Consider the following 14,084-nt stretch of genomic DNA (forward strand, 5'->3'; position numbering starts at 1 on the left):
CTGGGGACTCAGGCCTATAATCCTAGCTATTCAGGAGGCTGATGATCACAGTTCAAAGACAGCAGGAGTGAGAAAATCTGTGACTCTTGTCTCCAATTAACAACCAAAAAGCCATAAAGAGAGCTAGTACTCCATAGGTAGAGTAGCCTTGATTACAAAAACTCAGGTGCAGCAACCAATCCTGAGTTGAACCTGATGGTTAGGTACAAAAACAAAGACAAACAACAACAACAAAACAAACAAAAACTGGGAGAAAGCTCAGGAAAGGATGGCATTGTGTACAAGGCAAATGTACACATTCATGAATTGTGATAAGGTAAACTCACTTTACACACAATAATAACAATTACATTTAAAAAAGAATCTGAGAAATCCCAAAGCCATAGACCTTATGATGTGCATCTGCTTTCTAGTATTTCATCTGACCTGGTATCACAATGTTGTAGCCCAGGGTGATTAGAAAATATGAAGGCAGAGCCCTTTTCAGATATTCCCAACAAATCTTTGATTACTTTAAGCTAAAAACAAAACAAAGCAAAACAAACAAAATAGACTTTTAGATTAATTAGGCTACTATTAAAATTCAGATGTTGGTAGTCTTCGTGGAGGGGAAGGGAAAAAACAAATTATGTAAATAGGGATACAGGTGGATCCATAGCAACAATGAGATGTACAACACATTATGTCAAAAAAGGAACTTTACAACTTTGGAGGAGGAAGTGGGAGATGGTAAGGGATGAAAAGGGGAAACAAAGGAGGAGGCACCAATGCTTAATAAGACATGCACTCATTATCTTGCAAATGTAATTGCAACTTCTCTGAACATTATTTTCAAAATTAAAAAATTGAAAAAAAAAGATTCCAGGCAGAATTATACTGATAAATGATGAGTTAGTACATATGTTTTGTAAATACTGATCTCACATATGTCAGAAAAATATCCATGAATTCATAACTAGAAACTCTGAAGTGTAAGGTATATTAATTAGGTAACTTTCATTAGATAGCCAATGAAGAGAACACCACATGGTATTCAGTCAGGTAAAGTAGTTTATTTACTGAACTCCTGCCCATGCCATATATGGTGGAGAGGCATGTGAAAAAAAGGGGGTTGACACAACCTTGGGCCAGGACATATCTAGGCCAAGGACCAGATGAGATATGGCCTGGTGGGGGATTCTGGCCACACTGAATGTGACCTCAGGGCCTGGGAATCTCCTCTGGTCAAATGGAAAGTGTGACCAGAGACTGACCAGGTTGTGATTTAGCAGGAGGGGGAGGTGTCTGCCTCCAGGAATGCCAGATACCTAGGTAAAACATAAAGTAGGGAAACTTAGCCAAGAAGAGGGGAAGTGTCTGCATAGGGTCTGCATGGCTTGGGCAGACCTAATACCAAATACAGGTAGCACCTCTGCCATGTAACTCCTGACTCCAAACCATTCATTCTCAATTATTATCTTTCTTTTCTTTGTCTTCTTTCTTTCTTTCTTTCTTTCTTTCTTTCTTTCTTTCTTTCTTTCTTTCTTTCTTTCTTTCTTTCTTTCTTTCTTTCTTTCTTTCTTTCTTTATTTCTTTCCTTCCATCCTTCTTTCTGTCTTCCATCCTTCTTTCTGTCTTCCTTCCCTTCTTCCTTCTTTTCTTCCTTCCTTCCTTCCTTCCTTCCTTCCTTCCTTCCTTCCTGCCTTCCTTCCTGCCTTCCTTCCTTCCTTCCTTCCTTCCTGCCTGCCTTCCTGCCTTTCCTGCCTTCCTTTCTTTCTGTTCTCTCTCCTCTCTTTTTTTTCTATCTATCTCTCCTCTCTTTCACTCACCCTCCCTCTCTCTCCTACCTCAGTATTCTCAAAACTCAAAAAATGGACACTTTGTGAGTTGAACTCACAGGCTGTGAAGAACAGCTCAATTGGAAAATGTGAAATTTAATTTACTGTTACCTTACACCTCTACCACAGGTCACTGGAATCAAATAATGAGCACTCAGCAGGATGGCATCTCAAGCCATTTGGAGGAGGAAAGCAAGCACATTCACTGCATTCTGGAGGTCCACCCAGGGACGGTGGGAGAGACTCCTCCCTCCTCTTGCATCAGGAGAGGTGACTGCCTCCAAGTGAGCCAGTTACCTAAGTGACAGAGATATTGGGCAGAGACTTAGCCTCTTGTGGTGTTCAGATTAATGACATGCTTCAACATGATCCACTAGTTTGTTGAGATTGAGACTGCCTATATTTTTGGTTAGGCTATGTTCAAATTGTGATCTATTTACTTCTGATTGCTAACCATGATTATAGATGTGAACCAGCATATCAGACCATTCAAAGATCTTTACCACGCATGGAAGACACTAAGTTTATTTTCCCAGATGACATACAAGTTGACAGACAGCAAAATAAGTCCTGAATTCTGGTCGAGATGTTTTTTAATGTGAAGCAAAATTTACTTAGCAAAATATCTGACTGCTGTGATAATACTTTCAAAAATGAAAGTTTCCTTTCTCCACACTCATGCTAATCCCTCAACTAAATCATAGAACTTAAAATAAGTAAAATTTACCTGGGAGCCAGTGGTTTGGGCTGGTAATCCTAGCTATGCAAGAGCTGAGATCTGCAGATGGTAGTTCAAAGCTAGCCCTTGCAGGAAATCTGTGACATTCTTGCCTCCAATTAAACACCAAAAAACTGGAAGTGGCACTGTGGATCAAGTGTAAAGTGCTAGCCTTGATCTAAAGAACTTAGGGACAGCACCCAGGCCTGGAGTTCAAGCCCCATGACCTACAAAAATAAAAAAGGAAAAAAGTGAGGGAAAGCAACATTTTAAAAGTAATGTGCACATATACACAAAATTTGTATAGAAATAAAATTATAACAGTCCCTGAACTGGGAAAAAAGAGATTATATTGAAATTACATTCAATCATTCATTTAGATAATCTATACTGAGGACCATCTATTGGAGCTCACATCACTAACTAAAGGGGGAGAATTTGAGAGGATCACACCTCAGAACCAGTGTGCCAGGAAAGTAATACGATTCTCATATTATCTTAAAGTCTAGCAAGTTGGAATACATTTGTGATCCCAGTTACTTGGCAGACATAAGTAAGGAACTTAGCCTCTGTTCAGCCCTCAGCAAAATTGATAACCTATGAGCAAAGTAACTAAATTAAAAAAGGATTGTTCTAATGGTATAATACTGCTCAGCAAACAAAATATCTAAATTCATACTTATTTCATAAAAGAGGAAAGAAAAGGGAAGAAAGAAAGAAAGAGAAAGAAAAGAAAGCACAGAAGGAGAAGGAGAGAAGTGAAGGAAGGAAGGAAGGAATGAAGGAAGGAAGGAACAAAAGAAGGAAAGAAAGAAGGAAGGAAGGAAAGAGGGAGGGAGAGAGGGAAGGAAGGAAGGAAGGAATGAAGGAAGGAAGGAAAGAAGGAAGGAAGGAAAGAAGGAAATAAGGAAGGACAGAAGGAAGGAAGGAAGGGAACGAAAGAACCAAAGAAAGAAGGAAAGAAAGAAACAAAGAAAGATAGAAAGAAAGAAAGAAAAAGAGAAAGAAAGGAACTAAAAGAAAGTAAGAAAGAAAGAAAGAAAGAAAGAAAGAAAGAAAGAAAGAAAGAAAGAAAGAAAGAAAGAAAGAAAGAAAGAAAGAAAGAAAGGAAGGAAGGAATGAAGGAAGGAAAAGAAAAAAAGAAAGAAAGGGAGGAAGAAAGAAAGGGTGAAAGAGGGGTATAAATAAAAACCTCAGCATGTGATAGATGTTAATAATTACCCTAAATCATTTAAACTATAAATGCCTTCATTCAAATCTCTGGGCAGTGACATTTTATATCAAGCCCTCTTGTACGGACTTGGGACCCCCAAAAGACCATCAGAGAACTACGACCAATGGGAACATCAAAAGAGTCATTGATTTGCAAGCTCAAGCTTGGTCCTCCACGCACTGGTAACCGATGACAGTAAGAGTCCTCAAGCGCAAAATCAGCACAGTTTTTATAGTATTGAACAAACAAGTTTAGGGAATTTCCACACAAGCAGTTACATGATTGGTTTGAGTCCACACAAAATATACTGCCCTTTTTCTGAACTGTTGGTATATTCTGTTCCTCAAATACTTGGCCAACTGTTCTGCTTACTTAAGGGTGGGCACGGTTGGTGGCAACCTGTGTTTTTTTTTCTCTCTCTTGGGGTTACTCTGAGGGCAGCCTAGCAGAAGATGGTGAGGTTAATCTCAAGTTGTAGTTACTTTGGCTCTTCATTCCCTCCTCTTCTAAAGCATCATGGACCAATCATGTTCCCCTAATTGGCACAGTTTTCTATATTTACAGTTTGGTATTGGGATTTCAGAACTAATAGATGGACTGTGCTGATCCTCTCTTTCACAAAGGACACCAGTCTACAAGGTCCGATTGTGAGTAACAAAATTAACAGTACCAAAGGCCCTGACATTTTCTTCTAGCAATCTTGACTCTGTATATAACAGCTAACTTAATTTTATACCAGCTGTACTTGTAAGCTCCAATTTTAAGACATACTCATACCATTTGTTACATACTTAAACTTTCTGAGGTTTGTCTTCTTTACAAACATTTTAAGACAATCCTTACTTTTTAAATCCTTTCTTATCCAGAGGATACCAATTTTCCCCCATTTCCTTTCCTAAGGCTTTCTGTACTACCCTCATCTTCTTTACAATTCCTTGAGCTTCTTTGTGGTGAGAGTTTAAAACTGCCCATTTTTCCTTTGACTTGTGGAACCAAGTTATCTCAGAAAGCCTCAAGGCACCATTGGGATGAAAAGCATGCTAGATTTTTGAGGGAGTGTCCGGTTGTGGGGCCTCAACTCTGGGCCTGGGCACTGTCCCTCAGCTCTTTAGCTCAAGGCTAGTGCTCTACCACTTGAGCCACAGCGACAGTTCCGGCTTTTTTCTTTTTGCTTATGTGGTGCTGAGGAATCGAACCAAGGGCCTGAGGCATGCAAGGCAAGCGCTCTACCACTGAGCCACCTTCCCAGCCTAAGCTTGCTAGATTTTAAGGCTAAGATTAGGGCTGGGTCTCATTCTTCATACTAACTCCATTGATTAAAAAAAAAATCTCTCCTTTATCTTTAAAACACACCCAGAATGGAGCAGGTTATTACCATACCAGAACCAAACTAGGCTGTGACCCTGAAGTGCCTAAGGCAAGCCAGTGATATCCTCGTTCCCAATATCTACTGTGGGAGTATAGAGGGTTACTGCATATTACCAAGAGAATGTCCCACAAGATCTTAGTTGTAGCAGCTTTCAACCGGGAAGCATTTTCAGGTGATGGAATCAGGCAGGAGTGTAGTCTACTTTTACCAAGGTGGAGGTGGTCTGGGTGATGAAGTAGATTTCCTCGAGGTAACTGTCAGGCTGTTGTTGAAGTTTACCCATTAGTATGTGCAGCAGCAGCAACAGGGTTTCTCAGTGGTTCCAAGGGACTGTCACATCTCGTGCTGCACTGTAAATTCCTACATAGACTGGTAAGGATACATTGTATACACTTGGCAGGCTGTGACCCCACTAGTTTTTAAGACAATTTATACAATAGCCCAGGACAATTTACCAAGATGACAACTTTTTAAACAAATAGTTCTTTTAATAAGGCTAAGATTTTCTAAGCAGATATATATACAGGGCTCAGGCCTGTACTATTATTATCCATGCCTTTTCCTTCTGTCTATTTTTGCCACATTTTAAAAAAAGTGAATATTTTCCCTTGTTCTTAAAAGGGGATAATGGGCAAAGATTCATCTTCTGTCACTTCTTCAAGCTGACTCAAGAGTGTTGATCCTACCTTGCCAGGAACCTATAAACTTAGCCTATTTTATAAAGAGGTTACCAGGGTTAGATATCATTAAGAACAATATTTTAACTTTTGACAAATGCACAGACCATTTTTCTGGCTACAGCAGTGGAGCTTATTTAGCCTTCTGGTTTGCAAAAGGATCTTTATGGATGGCTTAGGAACGTGATCTCTAGGAATCCTAACAATGTCTGAGATACCTATGTAGGCCTTCAGACAGATATCAATAGAAACACACTCTCAGGTTTACAAACTTTTCGTGAGCAGATGAATTTCATGTAGCTGGTGTCAGCTCAAAAGTTACTGCCAATTAGAGCTTTTGGCACATACAGGGGTTGGGATTTAAACTATCCTCCACATTTTACAACCTTAGCTTTTTACTACTATCACAGATGACTGACAAGTTCCTGTCCCTTACAATCATAGACATTAGGCATGCTTACAAACTATCTTCCCATGACCTCCTGGCTCTGACTAATTTTTGAAGGGCCATGCACAAATGACTCAAGGATCTTACATTATTTCTGCCATCTAAGCATTGGCTTATGGTCTCTGGATGCTCCTCCATTACTTTCGTCCAAGGAGTGTCTTCTCCACACTGGGAACAATGCCTCATTGGCAATTCCCTTAGTTGGTTGCTGGACTTGAACTTGGGGCCTGAGTGCTGTCCCTCAGCTCTACAGCTCAAGGCTAGCACTCTGCCGCACTGAATCCAAAAGCAAGTCTGCTTGCTCTTTCTGACTTCTGCTGGCTGAGTAGAGATGACATTCTCACAGAGACCTTTATCTGCACAGGCTGGATTCGAACCAATTTTCAGATCAATGAGTCTCATAAAAGGCCATTTTACTCCAATTAAAAGCAACAAGGCAGTCAACATGGAAGTAGGTTTTAAGCATATTCTTACCGGAAACTTATTAAGAGCCAAAGTTACATCTGACAAACTTACAAGAATCCTCACTCATTTTTGTGGATCTGCTGGGAACTGTTACAAAAAATAAAACCTCTGAGACTAAACTGAAATAAGAATTAAGCAATAACTTTGGTAATTCTAATTTTTCCTTTTTGTAGTTTGACACAAATGTTTAGAACAATTTTACTTTTAAACTTTATATACAGAAATCCATTCCTAATTTGTAAGCCTCCTATTTATCTCTGTTTTAATATTCTATATTTAGTTTTTAGTTGCATTTTGAAAAACCCCTTAAACTCTCGAGGCTAGGAGTCACTCATTTCCTTTTGGCTGCTTGTTTTTAAACAGATACACATTAAATTTTTAAGCTCAAATAACATTTTTTTCTTAATGCAAAAATTAAAATCACCATCACTGTACCAAGAAGCTAGACTTAACACCTTTTTGCATTAAAAATAACATATCCAATGACAGAATATCATTGAGAGCAAACCACATTATACAAATAAACTTTTTCACCCTCTTTTTAAGGCCTTCTTAATTTTAATTTTAACAGATCCAAGGGGTAATTTTAGCAATGTTAATCAGATCTTCACATCACTCATTTTTACCATCATGTTTCCAGTGTCTATCTGCAGGGTAATGGGGCAGAATAAATATGGGCCACTTGTCCCTTCCTGTGGAATGGGCACACACCCAATCCGACTCTTTAGGGTTAGTTGAACTGCATTTTTGCCAGCTTGCCCTCTTTCAACATGTGTGGACTCTTCCCAGGGCCTGTTCCACCATGCATGGCCAGCTGAACTGCACTTCTGCCTGTTCACCCTTCACTCCTAAATTTCTCCTTTTTGTTAAGCCATATATCTTGATTACAGTGTAAACAGCCTTATGCATTCTAAAACACCAGATTTTCTATTTTTTAAGTTAAAGAATCCATAAAAAGCCATTTCAAACAATGTGAAAATGCTTTAAAAATTTTTTAGTAATGATCAAATCTCATAACTTTGTAACTTAAACTCAGCCAATTGTTACAGCATGCTGACAATTTCTATCATGAAAATGTTCACAAAACATACAAAACACACTGAAATTTTTAAGCACGCAAAAATTCAAAATCAGTTATATGTACATTTTAAAGTTTTGAAAGAAACATTTAATACAGTATTTATTTTAATCTAAGTAACTTTGTTGAGCTTCATTTTCTCAGCGCTTGCTTATTTAGCAAGTCATTTCAAAAATTGGTCTTTTGAATCCCTTCTGTTTGAGGAAGGCTGGGGGCAGTATTCACCTGAAATTAAACTGGCCAGATTTTTATTCAGTTTTACACAAGAGCATTTTACATTGTCAGGACTAGCTGAAAAGTCAAAAACAGACACAAATCCTTCTCTGTGATTGAGCCCAGCTGGAGGCTGGAACTTTTATTTCCCCAGATATGTTCAAAATCACATTTGTAATAAAAGTTACTAGATGAGACCTTCATGGAAGAGGTGGTATGGGGTTTCTGGTGGAGCTCTGTCTGGTTTAAGGGAGGAGTTGGTATTGGCACAGCCTGTAAGGTGGAACAGGACAAGGCATTGAGGGTGAAGGCCAGTCTGTGTAGGGCTTTGAGACATCAGGAAGGGAACAGGAAGGACTAGATTTGTTAGGGGAGGGGTCTCTTACAGAGAAGACGGGATTTAGGATGGAGTCTGGCAGGTGGACAGGTTTTCATTGGAATAAGGTGGGGTCACAGGAGAGGAGGCTGTTTAGGGCAGGGCTTTGAAAAGGAAGAACAAGGCTACAAAGGAAGAGATTACTTAGAGGAGGGGATCTCGTGGAACACTCTGAGCCCTTGTGGGATCTGTAGGGTGAGGTTTCTGATAAAGCAGGGCAGGGAATGGAGGCCAGAGGTAGACAGAAGGTGGGGATTCTGGAGCAGGAATGCGAAGCTATGAGGGAGTGGCTTTACAGAGTGTGGCTTTGAGAGGGCAAGGTGGTACTAGGAAGACATAGGCTAGTAAGGGGTGTGGTTTCTCATGGAGAATGGCAGGCATTCGGGAAGTTTATTAGGGTGGAGGTGGGGTTTCCAGCAGAGCAGGATGTAGTCACAATGTATGGAGGCGTTTATCAGTACCAGGGCTTTGTGAGAGCAGTGATAAGATCCAGTGCACTAAACTAGTTAGGATGGGGTTTCTGTTGTAGCCAGTCACCACTTCGAAAAGAGGAGTAAGGTTGGATGGGTATTTCAGTGTTGTAAGGCAGGACATGAACTATAGCTAGGATTTCCAGCAGGGCAAAACAACCTTCCAAAAGGGACTATGGAGGGACTGGGATTTACAGTTGAGTCTAGTGAGGCTTCCAGAGGGAGGCCAACTGGTTCAGTGGTTTCCAGTGGAGCAATGTGTGTGTCCAGAAATGGCATAGAGTGGTGGGAGTTTTCTAGTGGGGTTTTTCAGGAGCAGGGCAGGGTTTAGAGCCATGGGGCTAGTTGGAGGAGGTGCTTTGAGAAGGAGTCGAAGACCTAAAAAGGTGTAGGATAATTGTGGGCAGGGTATCTGGTGGAGTAGGATGTGGAACTGAGGGAGGAGCCAATAGGAGGCGGGTTTATCTGGAGAGGAAGGCAGGCCATTGAGCGCATAGATGTGGGAAATAGAGAGGCTTGTGGTGGAGCAGGGCTGTCTTTCCAGGCAGGAGATGGGCTGTGTAAGAAGCTTCTGGTCAAGAAGGCAGGGCTTCAAGGGCAGTTATAGGAAGGTGAACGGTTTTTGGTATAGCATGATGGGCTTTGTGGGAAGAGGTAGGTTAATGGCTGTGTTTGAGAGGTTAGGCCTCTTACAAGTAGGCTAGTTATAGGCAGAGTTTCTGATGAAACCGGGGGTGGGGGGCACTGGAGTGAGAAGGATAGTTGGGGGTGGGGTATAAAAGGGAAGGGAGGAGTTTGGAAGTATTAGGATATGGGAGCAATTCGACTATGATGGACTAGAATAGTTAGGGGCAGACTTCATCTGGTGGATGAGGTGGGAATTTGAGGGAGGAGCCTGGTGTAGGCGGGGTTCTATTGCAGCAAGGTGGGAAATAGAAGGAGATATTGATGTGGCCTGGTTTCTGGTGGTGCAGAGCAGGGATTTCAGGAAGGTGTGGAGTAGAAGAGGGATTTCCCTAAAGCAGAGGAGGGCTATCAGGAAGGAGTCTGGTTGCAGTCAGGCCTTTGAAAGTTTTTAGCAGGGCTTATCTCATGGAGCTATTTCAACAAGCTGAGCAAGACAGCTCCTGACCCACAGCCCACCTCAAGAATAAGAGGGTTACCGTGGGTCCCAGCCACATGGAGACGCTGAGCCACCTCCTCCAGGACCCATTCAAACAGTTCCTGAAATAGAGAGAGAGAGAGAGAGAGAGAGGAAGAAAGAAAGAAAGAAAGAAAGAAAGAAAGAAAGAAAGAAAGAAAGAAAGAAAGAAAGAAAGAAAGAAAGAAAGAAAGAAAGAAAGAAAGAAAGAAAGAAAGAAAGAAAGGAAGGAAGGAAGGAAGAAAAAAGAAAGGAAGGAAGGAAGGAAGGAAGGAGGAAGGAAGGAAGGGAGAAAGAAAGAAGGAAAGAAAGAAAGAAAGAAAGAGAGAGAGAGAGAAATCAGAATTGGACTTAGGCCTTATGCCAGTGGCACAGGCATAATGCTATACAGGAAGCTGAGATATGAGGATCATGGTTTTTAGCCAGCGCAGGCAGGAATGGTCTGTGAGACTCTTATCTCCAAAGAACCACCAGAAATCCAGAAGTGGTGCTGAGGGCTCAAGTGGTAGAGCGCCTGCCTTGAACTGAAGAGGTTGAAGACAGCACCCAGGACCAGAATTCAAGCCCCCGGACTGACAAGAAGTGGACTTTCCACCACAAAAAGTGGAATAGCAGCTATTGTTATGGGGAGCATGGCAGAGAACTCAGGCTGAGCTTCCTGTAAGCTGGGGGTCATAAATAGGTCACCCAGCTTCTTCGTGCCTCATTTTATCCAGCTGCAAAACTGAACAATGAAGGATCCCCTTCCATATGATGATTGGGTAAGGATTAAAGAGAGCCATGTTTTGTTTCATAATCCCATACCTGTTGCATGATAAATAACAGGCCCCATCTGAGCCCTTGCAGGGTATCTTCCTGTCATATGCTCACAGAATTTCCAAGAACCATATCTGGCAACCACTCCTTCTATGCCTGTCCCTGCCCCAGGGATCTCCCTATATTGATCCCTTGTTTCCTCGCAACTGTCCCAGAAGGATCCTTAGGTCCGATGGTCAAGGTACAGTGCTTCACCTGTGGTCAAGAATCAGCTGCTGTGTACTAAGAGTTTGGGACAATCCATCTAAACCGATGACTGAACGTGGCACTACCTGTCTAGCATCCCTATACAGAGAACCAGTCATGGTGGCCCACACTTGTCACAGGAGGATCGTGATCCAGCCCAGCCTGAGCATATATTGACTCTCTATCTCGGAAATGCCCAAGACAGAAAGGCTTGGCTTTCATGGTAGAGTACCTGATTGGCAAGCCTAAGGCCTTGAGTTGAAACCCTAATATACCAAAATGAATAAGAGGCCCGTTGCCAGAGGCTCATGACTATAATCCTAGGTACTCAGTAGGCTGAGATCTGAAGATCATAGGTCAAGATTTAAAATAGAGTTGGCCTCACCCATCAGACCTCATGATGAGAAGAAACAGAATCTGATCCATCCAGTGCGCTCCATATAAACAGAGCTGGTATCCTTACTAAGTGCTGGCCATGCTCTCTGTCCCCCTGGGGAGCCACCCCCTGCGAGCCCCACCCCCAGGTCCTCCCAAGCTCCCTCTGCCACCAACCAGGGACAAGGGAGTAGACAGCTCCAGGGAACACAGATCCCTTGGTCTTATAATTTATGCCTTTCACCCATCCAAGCCCCAAAACCTAAGACACAACATCCATGCACCCCCCCCCCCAAAGATAGCAGTTAGATGTTACCCGAAGGGTCCAGAGCTCCTTGTTACAACCCACTTCTACACACACACACACACACACACACACACACACACACACACACACACACACACACACCGAAATCCGGCACAGGTGGTTCATGTCTGTCATCCTAGCTACTCAGGAGGCTGTGGATGATTTCAGTTCAATGCCAGCCCATGCAGGAAAGGCTCTGAGATTCTTACCTCAGTGAACTACCAAATAGATAGAGATGGACCTCTGGCTCAAGTGTCAGAGCACTAGCTTTGAGCTCAGAAGGTCAGGAAGAACACCTATGCCCTGAGTTCAAGGCCCAGTTCTTCTAACTACAAACAGACAGACACAGACACAGACACACGACAAACACACACACACACACACACACACACACACACACACAGACACACACACACACACATGGACAGCCCAAGGCTTCAGCAGTCACTGAGGACAGAACCATGAACTCATTCCATTAGGATCACATCCAATCCCCAAGAAGGTGGCACTATGGACCTCAGACCCACTGTACACAAAACATTGAGCCTCTCACATATCTGGAACGTCTCATAGACCAGCATGGCATTTCATACCGTACACACTGCTATGCAGAAAACTTGGCCACCTCTTTTTTTGGTGTTACTCATGGGGTTTGAACTCTGGGCCAGGTCACTCTCCCTCAGCTTTTCAGCTGAAGGTGAGCACTCTCCCACTTAATCCACAGCACCACTTCCTGTTCTCTGGTGGTCCATTGGACATCAAGTCTCACAGACTTTTCTGCCCAAGCTGGCTCTGAACTATGGTCTTCACATCTCAGCCTTCTGAGTAGCTAGGATGACAGTTGTGAGCCACTGGCGGCTTCCGGTTTCAGCCACCTTTACATACAGAGGAAAACAATGTCATAAGGCCACAAACTCCTTGCAACACTTCACTTCAGACTTTGTCACCAAGCATTCAAATCCATCCTTTATTGGAGAGAATACAGACACAGCTATCCCACCCCTGCACCCATTCGCCCACTCCCTGCCTGCCACAAGCCACGTCCTCTAGAAGCGGTGGCTTCAAGCTGGGATAAACTTGGGGAGTTCTTAGAAATGTCTGTACAGTGGGGCGAGCACCTGGTCTCCCAACCACAGCACCCCCTTCTTCGTCCCTCCCACACCTGGACCATTCTTTGCAGGCAAATGTGTTTTACTTTCTTTCATTTTTCAGTTGTGGGGCTTGAATCCTAGGCCTGGGTGCTGTCCCTGAGCATTTCAGCTCATAGTGAGCACTCTACTACTTAAGCCACAACATAAAACCACTTGTGCTTTTCTGGTGGTTCGTTGGAGATAAGAGCTTCAGGGCTTTTTCTGCCCAGGCTGGCTTTGACCACTGATCCTCAGATCTCACTTCCTGATTACCTAGGAAGACAGTCATGAGCTAGTGCCACCCAGCCAATGATACTTTTCCTTGCCTCTCATCCTATCCTCTCAGGAGACTGAGATCTGAGGATTGCAGTTGGATGCCACCCTTAGGAACAAAGTCCTTGAGAATTCTTTATCTCCAATTATAAACACCCAAACAAGTTGGAAGTGGAGCTGTGGCTCAAATAGTAGAGTGCTAGCTTTGAGTATAAATGACAAGGGACAGGACCCAGTCCCTAGTTTCAAGCTTTTTCTAGCAAAGATCCACCCAAGAAAGGGAAACGGGTGGGCATACAGGAGCTGAAAGCTCACACATAATACTCAAGACTCCCAGAACAGACCCCATCCTGCTCTGATTCTCTTGATTCTATGTCCTACATCATGGTAATCCTAGATGGAACTTCCCATGCAGCAAGTTAGGATGTTCAAGTACAATCGCATATTCAGGATCCCCTGACCTTATCAAAGACTCAAGATCTCTCACTGTCCTGCCTCTACACTAGTAAGGAAGTAAGGTGTAGTTATCCAACCACAGGATGTGGGAATGAAAGGATTTCTCGGACCTGGGACACAGAATCTAGGGCTCCAGGTCCCTCTCTCTCACGAAGCAGAAAAGGGCTGATCTATCCCAGGAATTTTCCTGGGTTCTGAGTATCCTCAAAGAAATAACCCCCTGCTCCGAGACCAGTGCCTCTGGTTTTCCCACCAGCCTATATACAAATCTTCCCCACCTTCAGTTTGCCCTCTCTGAATCCCAGATCTGCCATCTAGACTAAAGGCTGAGCCGGCGGAGACCCATCTCTGCCTCTGAGAAAGGCATTCACGGGGCCATTTCGCCCCCTAGGGGAAGTCTGGGGCAACAAGGGTCCTTACTCCCACCCTCATTCCCTGGCTGCCCTGTGCTAGTGAAGAGCTTACTTCTGTCTCTGGTGGAGGAAAGAACGGGGTGGGGGGTGTCAACTTCAGATTGAGCCTTGGAGAGTCCCATTCACCAAGGATGTACTGCACA

The sequence above is a fragment of the Dipodomys spectabilis genome, unplaced genomic scaffold, assembly GCF_019054845.1.
Source record: "Dipodomys spectabilis isolate Male_0828 unplaced genomic scaffold, ASM1905484v1 ptg000121l, whole genome shotgun sequence".
Classification (NCBI taxonomy): domain Eukaryota; kingdom Metazoa; phylum Chordata; class Mammalia; order Rodentia; family Heteromyidae; genus Dipodomys; species Dipodomys spectabilis.